We start from the raw sequence: 12781 nt of genomic DNA, 5'->3' as shown, positions 1-12781 counted from the left end.
CTCTAGAGGCCATATTTTTCATGAGATCTTCATGAATATTGGTCAGAATGTTCACCTTGATGATATCTAGGTCAAGTTAGATACTGGGTCATGTGGGATCAAAAACTAGGTCAGTAGGTCTAAAAATAGAAAAACCTTGTGACCTCTCTAGAGGCCATATTTCTCAATGGATCTTCATGAAAATTGGTCAGAATGTTCACCTTGATGATATCTAGGTCAAGTTCGAAACTGGGTTACGTGCGGTCAAAAACTAGGTCAGTAGGTCTAAAAATAGAAAAACCTTGTGACCTCTCTAGAGGCCATATTTTTCAATGGATCTTCATGAAAATTGGTCAGAATGTTAACCTTGATGATATCTAGAACAAGTTCGAAACTGGGTCACATGGGGTTAAAAACTAGGTCAGTAGATCTAAAAATAGAAAAACCTTGTGACCTATCTAGAGGCCATATTTTTCATGAGATCTTCATGAATATTGGTCAGAAGGTTCACCTTGATGATATCTAGGTCAGGTTCGAAACTGGGTCACGTGCGGTCAAAAACTAGGTCAGTAGGTCTAAAAATAGAAAAACCTTGTGACTCTCTAGAGGCCATATTTCTCTATGGGTCTTCATGAAAATTGGTGAGAATGTTCAGCTTGATGATATCTAGGTCAGGTTCGTAACTGGGTCATGTGCAGTCAAAAACTAGGTCAGTGATTGAAAAATAGAAAAACCTTGTGACCTCTCTAGAGGCCATATTTTTCACGAGATCTTCATGAAAATTGGTGAGAATGTTCACCTTGATGATATCTAGGTCAAGTTTAAATGTGGGTCACGTGCCTTCAAAAACTAGGTCATTAGGTCAAATAATAGAAAAACATTGTGACCTCTCTAGAGGCCATATTTTTCAATGGATCTTCATGAAAATTGGTCAGAATTTTTTATCTTGATGATATCTAGGTCACATGTGCTCAAAAACTAGGTCACTTTGTCAAATAATAGAAATAACGACGTCATACTCAGTTCAACACTGGGTCATGTGGGGATAGGTGAGCGATTCAGGACCATCATGGTCCTCTTGTTTATGCGCATCTTTCTGCGCAGTCGACACTTTCTATTGAAAACTGATCTGAAGTCAACATTTGTTGAAACATGTTACAGACAATATTAAATATGAGGGATCTTGTATGAAATAACATTTTTGGTAAGTTTTATCAGTAATCAAATGTTGATACTAGTTTAAGGCCCGGTTACACCGCCCGAACTTTGTTGGAGCGTTCCTTCAACGGTAGGGAGAGGGGGCGGAATTTAGACAACGCTCGTCACCGCGCACAAAATGGGAAAAAAATCGAAAACACGGGCGTTGCCGTAGAGGTGCACCGCTGAAGCCGGCGTTGCTTTAGCGTTGGTTTAACCGTAGCAAGTGGTAGCGAGTGTTGGTTTAGCGGTGACGCGAGCGTTGATAGAGCGGCGGTCCGAGCATGCGTGCGTTGGCTCGGCGGGGTTTTAAAGTTGGTTTAGCGGCATACCGCTTTTGACTACGGAGCTGAACGGATCGCTTTGATAGAAGCAGCGGTGGTCCAGCGTTAAGATTTCTGCGTTGGCCTTGCGGACCCAAGCGTCCACGAACTTGCGTCTAGCGGTGCCAAACTTGACTGGGCGTTGTTAGAGCGGTGGTGAACTTTGCCGGAGCGGAAAATTGCCCGCTCCTCACCGCTCGCAATATTTTGTGCAGCTCAAAACTTTCGGAGCGGTAGGAGGGACCATCAGCGGTGGCCGAGCGTATATGGCGTTGCCTTAATGGGGGCCAACTTCTGTTAAACGGTGGTGAACGGTAACGAGCGGTGATGAAATTTTTTCACCGCTCCAGGAACGCTCCAACAAAGTCCGGTCGGTGTGACCGGGCCTTTATGTTGTATTGACAAGTATCATGCCTGACAGGTATCTTGCTATTTTTATGTTTGATTTTTCATGATTTAAAAAGAAGTGTTGTTTATTGTCAATAATTGAAGTTGTAGCATATTGCTTTCGTTTTGTCGTCGGCGTCGGCGTCTGCGTCGGCGTTGCCTGGTTAAGTTTTATGTTTAGGTCAGCTTTTCTCCTAAACTATCAAAACTATTGCTTTGAAACTTGGAATACTTGTTCACCATCATAAGCTGACCCTGTATAGCAAGAAACATAACTCCATCTTGCTTTTTGCAAGATTTATGGCCCCTTTTGTACTTAGAAAATATCAGATTTCTTGGTTAAGTGGACACTGTACATCAAGAAACATAACTCTATCCTGCTTTTTGCAAGAATGATGGCCCTTTTTAGACTTAGAAAATCATGGGTAGGACAATATTTCTATTACACAAAAAAAATCAGATGAGCGTCAGCACCCGCAAGGCGGTGCTCTTGTTATGGTTGTGTTTTCACATCGCATTTTAGTACAAAGACAGTGTTGTTCATATAATGTAAGATAATTGACTTAGTACTGATAAGACAATATTACCTTTCAGATTATTTAGTATTCAATTATAGAAAGAATTAAGAATTTTTTAAACTTTTTTTTAACTTGTAGCAGACATACATGTAATCAATTTGGCCAGGTTCGCGCCATTTTCTGTCCGAACAGGTGTTGTATTCTAGCGGTCTTAAAATGAAATTTAGCCTGGTGACCCATAAATTTTTAGCCATTTTTATGCTGGCAATACAATTATCTATACGCAAGAAAAACAGGAAAAAATTCTATGAAAGAGTTTTTTCAAAATTTAAAAAACATTCTTCACTATGGGTATTTTTCATTGAAAAAAATTCACAAAAGTAAATATGAAACAATATTTTTTTTTTCATTTGTACCCATTATTGTAAGGATAGTGTATTACAAATATGACTATGATATCAAATAAGTATTTGATAAAATCTGTAAAAAGAATAAAACCGTACTGTGCTGTCTTGATGTATATTTTGGTTGGTATTTAAAAAAAAGCAGAAAATTATGAATATGTTGAAAAATCGCTGGCAGTTTCAGCAACAGTGGGTGTGTTCAAAACAATTTTTCACAAAAACAAGCCTGGTGACCTATTGTTTTTATTTGTTCATTGTTTTCAGCACAAATTTTCCTATCATATATGGGAATTTAAAAAAATTCTATGAAAGGAAAAAAACTATTGGAATTCTCTTTAAGCCATATGTAATGAATATTTTATATATTTATTTGTGGTTCTGCCTCTCTGTCTGCCAATAGAATAATCTCAGTCACCAGTTTTACTAGCTATTGCCTGGAAATGATCAGCATTGTTTTACACTGTAACCAAATAAAGGTAACTCCACCCACTTTATTTTCTATTAGGCCATTGTTCTTTATTGTTTTGTTCTCAGGGTTTTAGCTCACCTGAGCACGAAGTCCTTAGGTTAGCTTTTGTGATCGCCCTGTGTCCGTCATCAGTCGTCCGTCGTCAACAATTTGACTGTTAACACTCTAAAGGTCACAATTTTGGCCCAATCTTAATGAAACTTGGTCAGAATATTACCCTCAATAAAATTTTGGACGAGTTTGATATTGGGTCATCCTGGGTCAAAAACTAGGTCATCAGGTTAAATCAAAGGAAAAGCTTGTTAACACTATAGTGGCCATATTTATGACAATATCTCTGTGAAACTTGGTCAAAATGTTAATCTTGATGATCTTTAGGTCAAGTTCAAATCTGGGTCAGGTAGGGTCAAAAACTAGGTCACCAGGTCAAATCAAAGGAAAAGCTTGTTAACACTGTAGAGGCCACATTTATGACGGTATCTTCATGAAACTTGGTCAGTATATTAATCTTGATGATCTTTTGGTTAAGTTTGAATCTGGGTCAGTTGTGGGGTCAAAAACTAGGTCACCAGGTCAAATCAAAAGAAAAGCTAGTTAACATTCTAGAGGCCACATTTATGACCGTATCTTAATGAATCTTGGTCAGAATGTTAATCTTGATGGTCTTTAGGTCAGCTTTAAATCTTGGTTAGGTGGGGTCAAAAACTAGGTCACTAGGTCAAATCAAAGGAAAAGCTTTTTAACACTGTAGAGGCCATATTTATGACCATGTTATAGCTCGCCTGAGCAATGCTCAGGTGCGTTTTTCTGATCGCTTGATGTCTGGCGTCTGTCGTTTCTCAGTCGTCTGTTGTCTGTCAACATTTTGCTTGTGTATGCGATAGAGGCTGTATTTTTCAACTGATCTTCATGAAATTTGGTCAGAATGATTACCTTGATGAAATCTAGGCCGAGTTCGAAAATGGGTCATCTGGGGTCAAAAACTAGGTCACTAGGTCAAATCAAAGAAAAACCTTGTGTATGAGATAGAGGCTGTATTTTTCAATTAATCTTCATGAATTTTGGTCAGAATGATCACCTTGATTAAATCTAGGCCGAGTTTGAAAATGGGTCATCTGGGGTCAAAAACTAGGTCACTAGGCCAAATCAAAGAAAAACTATGTGTATGCAATAGAGGCTGTATTTTTCAATTAAACTTCATGAATTTTGGTCAGAATGATTGCCTTGATGAAATCTAGGCTGAGTTGGAAAATGGGTCATCTAGGGTCAAAAACTAGATCACTAGATCAAATCAAAGAAAAACTTTGTGTATGCAATAGAAGCTGTATTTTTCAATTAATCTTCATGAATTTTAGTCAGAATGATTGCCTTGATGAAATCTAGGTCAAGTTCGAATATGGGTCATCTAGGATCAATAACTAGGTCACTAGGTCAAATCAAAGGAAAAGCTTGTATATGCAATAGAGGCTGTATTTTTCAATTGATCTTCCTGAAATTAAGTCAAAATGATAACCTTAATGAAATCTAGGCTGGGTTTGAAAATGGGTCATCTTGGGTCTAAAAGTAGGTCACTAGGTCAAATCAAAGAAAAACCTTGTGTATGCAATAGAGGCTGTATTTTTCAATTGATCAACATGAAATTTGGTCAGAATGATTGCATTGATGAAATCTAGGACAAGAGTGAATATGGGTCATCTGGGGTCAAAAATTAGGTCACTAGGTCAAATCAAAGAAAAACTTTGGGTATGCGATAGAGGCTATATTTTTCAATTGATCTTTCTGAAATTAAATCAGAATGATAGCCTGTGTATGCAATAGAGGCTGTAGTTTTCAACTGATCTTCATGAAGCTTGGTCAAAATGATTGCCTTGATAAAATCTACGTTGAGTTTGATTATGGGTCATCTGGGGTCAGAAAGTAGGTCACTAGGTCAAATCAAAGAAAAACCTTGTGTATATGATAGAGGCTGTATTTTTCAACTGATCTTCATGAAATTTTGTCAGAATGATAGCCTTGATGAAATCTAGGACAAGAGCGAAAATGGGTCATCTTCGGTCAAAAACTAGGTCACTAGGTCAAATCAAAGAAAAACCTTGTGTATGCAATAGGGGCTGCATTTTACACTGGATTTCATAATATTTGATCAGAATGGTTGCCTTGATGAAATCTAGGTCAAGTTCGAATATGGGTAGTCTGGGGTCAAAAACTAGGTCACTAGGTCAAATCAAAGAAAAACCTTGTGTATGCGATAGAAGCTGTATTTTTCAATTGATCTTCATGAAATTTGGTCAGAATGATAACCTTGATGAAATTTAGGTCAATTTTAAATATGGGTCATCTGGGGTAAAAAACTAGGTCACTAGGTCAAATCAAAGAAAATACTTATTTATACTCAAGATTTTTTTGCTCCAATTTTAATGGTAATTGGTCAGAATATATTTTTCCATGAAATCACTAGGTCAAACATGTTTACACTGTTATGGTGTGTTTCTCAGGTGAGCAACCTAGGGCCATCTTGGCCCTCTTGTTTAAGATACAGCCTTGAAATTTGGATGACATGTACAGTTTTGCAGACTGATCTTAAAACTGAATTTCAGTGACCATGAATATGACCTACTGACCTACTTTCTTGTTTTTCAAGATACAGCTTTGAAATTGGATTACATGTACAGTTTTGCAGAGGGATCTTTCAGTAACCATAAATGTGACCTACTGACCTTCTTTCTTAATATTTTAGCATTAGTTTGACATTTGAAACATGTAGCTCATGTGAGCGATCCAGGGTCTGCTTCTCAGACTTTTTGGAGGAGGTCACTTAAGAATTGCCCTTGTCCATCCATCTGTCCATCAAAATATATGTCACTAGGTCAAATTGTAGAAAAATTTTGTCAACCCTCTAGAGGCAATGCAACATTTTTAGATTGATCTTCAAAAAACTGCCAAAATGGTTGTCTCTATCAATCTAGGTTAAGTTCAGAACTGGTTTACCTGAGGTCAAGAACTAGGTCAAATCATAGAAAAAAACCTTGTCAACACTGTAGAGAAAACATTTTCCTTTTGATCTTCATAAAACTTGTCAGAATGTTTATCTCTATAAAATTGAGGCTAAATTGAAATGCAGGTTATCTGACTTCTTTAACTGGGTCCCTTGGTCAGATCATAGAAAAACCTTGTTAACACTCTAGAGAAAACATTGTTGACTTGATCTTCATAAAACTTTGTCAGAATGTTTGCCTCTATGAAATCCAGGTGAAGTTCAAAGCAAGGTTTACCTGGGGTCAAAAACTAGATCACAATGTCAGCTGTTAACACTTTAAAATTGTCAGAATGTTTGTCTGTGTTTAATATAGGTTAAGTTCAAAACTGGGTTACATGATATTGTAAAATAGGTAACTAGGTCAAATCAAAACCTTGTTAACACTTTCTTCTTGATCTTCATGAAACTTTGTCAGAATGTTTGTCTCTATGAAATCTACCGGTATGTCAAGTTTGAAACTGATTATCTAGGTCAAAAACTAGGTCACAGTATCAAATCATAGAAAGACATGTATTCTTAACACTTGAAATGTCACATTTTTTACCTGATCTTCAGGGGACTTGGTCACAATGTGTTGTAAAGACAAGCACTAAAGTGGATATTTTGGCTATAGAATGTACCTTATCCAGATATGTAAACCCAAAGTATGCAGCACTTCTTGAGTTATGTGCCCTTGACTTATGGGGGGAAAAATAATATTTAGATATAGTGCCTATGACTAAGTTTCATTCCCATTTTATTGTGCGCAAGATCAGTATAGTACATTAACAATAATATACCCTTAATTTATCAAAATATGCAGCACTTCTGGAGTAGATTGCCCTTGATTTATGGGGGAAAAAACAATGTCATATTATACAAAATTTATGCTTGTGATATTTAGTATGAATGATCTGAGTAAAGTTTGATTATAAATCAGATTTGACCTTGTGCTGTAGAGTTATATTCCACAGAAAAGAAAGGAGTGTATCGTAACACTAAAACCATTTCATGTTCTCATCAGACCTAACCATATTGGGCCATAAGGTGGCACTAGAGGTTAACTGCAAGACTTTGTGCAAAAAGAGTTTTCTTATTATGAAATATGAGACTGATATGTATTTCTTTATGCCAAAATTTCTGCCTAAGTGTCTGATGAGATATTAATTGATGTATTGTTTATGTTTAACAGTTGAAATACTATCTAGCAATATATGCATGTTTAGATCTTGGTCATTTAAACGTTTGTTGGTGGGGTTTCTTTTGGCATTTTTAAGTTCAAATTCTTACAGTTCCACTAGGCTTAATTTATTGCTAAAAACAGATGAAACAGTTGTCCAGTATAAATAAGGTAGTTAGAAATACACTTCTTTTAATACTGTACCTGACTTTGTACAGTTAGACCTATAAATGGAGGTAATTAGAAATATTAAAAATAAAAAACTTTCTACTAATACTATAGAAAAAAATTACTGGAAATCGGATTGAACAAGAAATAATAATATTTAATGTTCATAATGATAAAAGTAGCAGCCACATTGTAAACAAACAGTTTTTTTTATTAAATTGGAACTGTTTGCTGGGATTTCATTTGATAGTATGATCCAACAACAATATCTATGAAAATATGTCTTCCCTGACTAATCTAGATTTAAGAAATAATATTTCTCATGTAGTGATTTGTCGCTGAATAAATCATTGTTTGGAGTTCAGATACGAAGGAATTATATCACGAGGGCACAGCCCGAGTGATATAATAATACACATCTGAACGACAATCATTTTATTCAAGAGCAAACCACTAAATGAGATATATTATTTCGATTCTAACAGGTAACCAAGGATTTTAAAGTACCTTATTGACGACATTCATTAAATATTTGCCCGTTTTCAATTTGTTTCTTTTCCAGCACTCCGCTATGCCGTTTGACGCTATGATGTAATAATTGTGACGTCAGAACAGTGAACTGTTGTATAATAATTCACTGTTTTCAGCTTTCTTCGTTTAATAGGAAAATGAACCGGATCGTGTTAGCATTTACAATATATGCTGAACACTCCGCAATATAGCCCAAACTGTCAAGTTGGAAATCTCATTTGGAAGGTAATTCCCTATATATTAAAAACAAGTCTGCAATTTTGCCCTTTAGGCCATATGTGATAAATATTTGAAGTGCATTTATTTGCAGAACAGTCTAGGTATATTAAACCCAAGAGACTAAAACTGCAGAGTGTCTTCTTGTCTGCAATCATTTTAAGGGAAATATCACCACTTTATTTTCTATTATTGTTAAATGAGAGATACAATTTCATTATGTATGGATGTATATTATGCCTTGATTGGCAATTTTCTAGAATTTACTGCACATTTTTCTTTTAATTTAGTTCTTTCAGTAGTATACTGTGAAATCATTAAATTTTTGTGGGGGACTATATTTTAGCTCACCTGAGCTTCTGCACAAAGTGTCAAAGGTGAGCTTTTGTGATTGCCCTTTGTCTGTCATTGTTGTTTGGGACTATATTTTAGCTCACCTGAGCTGCTGCACAAAGTACCAAAGGTGAGCTTTTGTGATTGCCCTTTATCTGTCATTGTTGTGGGGGACTATGTTATAGCTCACCTGAGCAGCTGCACAAAGTGCCCAAGGTGAGCTTTTGTGATTGCCCTTTGTCTGTCATTGTTGTTGGGGACTATAGTTTAGTTCACCTGAGCTGCTGCACAAAGTACCAAAAGTGAGCTTTTGTGATTGACCTTTGTCTGTCATTGTTGTGGGGGACTATGTTATAGCTCACCTGAGCAGCTGCACAAAGTACCAAAGGTGAGCTTTTGTGATTGCCCTTTGTCTGTCATTGTTGTAGGGGACTATGTTATAGCTCACCTGAGGTGCTGCACAAAGTGTCAAAGGTGAGCTTTTGTGATTGCCCTTTGTCTGTCATTGTTGTGGGGGACTATAGTATAACTCACCTGAGCTGCTGCACAAAGTGCCCAAGGTGAGCTTTTGTGATTGCCCTTTGTCTGTCATTGTTGTGGGGGACTATAGTATAGCTCACCTTAGCTGCTGCACAAAGTGCCCAAGGTGAGCTTTTGTGATTGCCCTTTGTCTGTCATTGTTGTGGGGGACAATAGTATAGCTCACCTGAGCTGCTGCACAAAGTGCCCAAGGTGAGCTTTTGTGATTGCCCTTTGTCTGTCATTGTTGTTGGGGACTATAGTATAGCTCACCTGAGCTGCTGCACAAAGTGCCCAAGGTGAGCTTTTGTGATTGCCCTTTGTCTGTCATTGTTGTCACAGGTGAGAGTATCATACCTAGGATACAGTATGGGTCCATGAGCCATATACACTTAAATATATTACAATTACAGTTGAATATCGTTACCTCGATATCGCTAAGCTCGATACTCTGGTTAGCACGACGTATTTTAGTCGGTCCCGATTTTTATACACCCGTTTGAAAAACGGGATGTATTTTGGGAACGCCCCTGGCGGGCGGCGTCCACAGACCTTGTCCGGAGCATATCTTCTACATGCATGGAGGGATTTTGATGAAACTTGGCACAGTTGTTCACCATCATGAGACGGAGTGTCATACGCAAGAACCAGGTCCCTGGGTCTAAGGTCAAGGTCACACTTAGAGGTCAAAGGTCAAATTCAAGTATGACTTTGTCCGGAGCATATCTTCTTCATGCATAGAGGGATTTTGATGAAAGTTGGCACAATTGTTTATCATCATGAGACGGAGTGTCATGCGCAAGAACCAGGTCCCTAGGTCTAAGGTTAAGGTCACACTTAGAGGTCAAAGGATACAAGAATGAAAACTTTGTCCGGAGCATATCTTCTTCATGCATAGAGGGATTTTAATGAAAGTTGGCACAATTGTTCATCATCATGAGACGGAGTGTCATGCGCAAGAACCAGGTCCCTAGGTCTAAAGTCAAGGTCACACTTAGAGGTCAAAGGATACAAGAATGAAAACTTTGTCCGGAGCATTTCTTCTTCATGCATGGAGGGATTTTGATATAACTTGGCACAAATGTTCACCACCACAAGACGGAGTGTCATGCGCAAGAACCAGGTCCCTGGGTCTAAGGTCAAAGTCACACTTGGAGGCCAAAGGTCAGATACAAGAATGACTGTCCGAAGCATTTCTTCTTCATGCATAGAGGGATTTTGATGTAACTTGGCACAATTATACACCATCATGAGACGAAGTGTCATGCGCAGTTCCCTTCTTTAGAATTACTTCCCTTTGTTGTTACTATAAATAGCTTATATTGTAACTTTTTCATTACTAGACGTAGGGAAAAATCGAGACCACTTTTCTGTAGTACAACATGCATGTTACATCCAATTTTGAGGTGTATTTTGACCAATCTCTACCTGGTAAGGATTTTTGTGTGGACTTAAAAAAAAATTTTTTTGTATTTTTTTTTTTTTTTTTTTTTTTTTTTAAAGATTAACTTCCCTTAGTTGTTACTATAAATAACTTATATTGTAACTTTTTTATAATTGACCGTAGGGAAAAACCAAGACCTTTTTTCTGTGGTACAACATAGTTGTTACTTTCTAATTTTAGGTGTATTTTAAGGTATCTCTACCTGGTAAGGAGTTTTTTTGTGGACTTAGAAAAACAAAAGAATTACAGTGATTACTAAACAACCACAAAATTAAAATTACATCTGCAAATACAGGTGCTAGAGTAAATAAATTTGCTGTGATGGGCGTATATTGTGACATTCTGGCACAATATTCTAATGTAAAAATTACATTTTTATTCTAATGTAATTATTTATCATTACCTCGATATGATTAGCTCGATATTTTGTTTAGCTCGATGAGATTTTTCAGTCCCGTCAACTTCTCTGTAATGTTTTTTACACCTGGTTTCGTCGATATCAGAGCGTGTCAGAAAATATCCATGTTATTTGTAAGGTGTGAAAAGCAACCTATTGTTGTCCGGCGATGTATTTATCATAATCAAGTTAGTGTGTTTGTTATTTAATCTTTAATCTAATTAAAATGTTAGAAAGTTTGCATTTAATTCCCAATAATTAGTCTTATAAAACGGCGTGCAAGCAGGCAACTTGTTTTCCAATATAACAACTAATTTGGATGAAATATTTTTCTGTATCTGCCATTTAGGATTGAGTAACAATATGCGTATTACACAGGCAAATTTTCGTTATCGAAGCACAGTCAAAATGACTACTCAACTAGGAATATTACAGCTGCATTGAGACTTGTTTATGGAAGGAATAAAATGCTTAATGTTTACACGTATATTTTGAAAAATTTAAAACTTAAATGCAAGTATGTACTATGTAATTAAGATGTTTATTTGTCAATAAAAAGTTAAAATCGTATTTACGTTATATTATTTCTTTCCCCTTTCAAACCCTCTGAAAAAGAGGATTGGATATAGTGACAATAAAAACGTCCGACACAAGTCTAAAGTTGTCCCAGATAGTCGATATGGTTACGTCGAACTTCGGATACGTCGATGCAATTTTTACAGTCCCTTGAATATCAAGGTAACGGTATTCGACTGTATTATGTTTTCTAAGAAAATGCCAAAAGTCATTTTGAATTTTTTTTGCCTCTGTGACAATGAGCCATTAGAAAGGTGTTTGTGAGTATTTTGACATGTACATTGCCTCCAGGTCTGTAATTTTTTTTCAAAAAAATATTTCTTTACAAGTGAAAACTCTTTCAGAAAAATCTTACTTCAAAGCCCAGTTGCAAACCGTTAATGCACACTGAGCAAGCAACGGTGTAAAAACGGTAGTTTTTTCTCTATCCGAATAAATCCCACACATTTTCCACACCAAAGTCTTCCCCCTAAAACACACCAAGCACATCATGCCAGTTTTAAATAATGTTATAACCATTCAGAACAGGCTAAATGCAAACTAACAAGACCAAAAATCAAGTTCAGTCCTACTGTACGTGAACGGTTTGCAACTGGGCGTTGAAGTAAGATTTTTCAGAGAGTATTCACTTGCCCAAAAGACGGCCATTTGTAAAGAATTTTTTTTTTTTTTTTTAAATTTACAGACCTGGAAGCAATGTACATGTCAAAATGCTCATGATCACCTTTCTAATGGCTCATTGTCACAGGGGCAAAAAATGTTCAAAATGACTTTTTGGCATTTTTTTCTTAGAAAACATAATAATTGTAATATATTTAAGTGTATATGGCTCATGGATCCATACTGTATCCTAGGTACACTACTGCCACCTGTGAGTGTTGTGGGGGGACTATATTATAGCTCACCTGAGCTGCACAAAGTGCACAAGGTGAGCTTTTGTGATTGCCCTTTGTCATTGTTGTAGTGTGTTGTCAGCAGTTTGACTGTAAACAATCTAGAGGTCACAGTTTTGTCACAATCCTAATGAAACTTGGTCAGAATGTTGCTTGAGGTCAAAACCTAGGTCACTTTGTTAAATCATAGAAAACCCCTGTTAGCTATCTGAGGTGAAATAGTAAGGGTAT

General features: G+C 36.7%; 1 protein-coding gene across 1 annotated transcript in view; it reads left to right on the top strand.

The window, feature by feature from the left end:
• Positions 1 to 12781, top strand: part of LOC128558903 (focadhesin-like) — a 322592-nt gene that overhangs the window by 247847 nt on the left and 61964 nt on the right. The gene's annotated exons all lie outside the window — the stretch shown is intronic.

The sequence above is a fragment of the Mercenaria mercenaria genome, chromosome 8 (genome assembly GCF_021730395.1).
Source record: "Mercenaria mercenaria strain notata chromosome 8, MADL_Memer_1, whole genome shotgun sequence".
Classification (NCBI taxonomy): Eukaryota; Metazoa; Mollusca; class Bivalvia; order Venerida; family Veneridae; genus Mercenaria; species Mercenaria mercenaria.
This window is presented reverse-complemented; position numbering and strand designations above follow the sequence as displayed.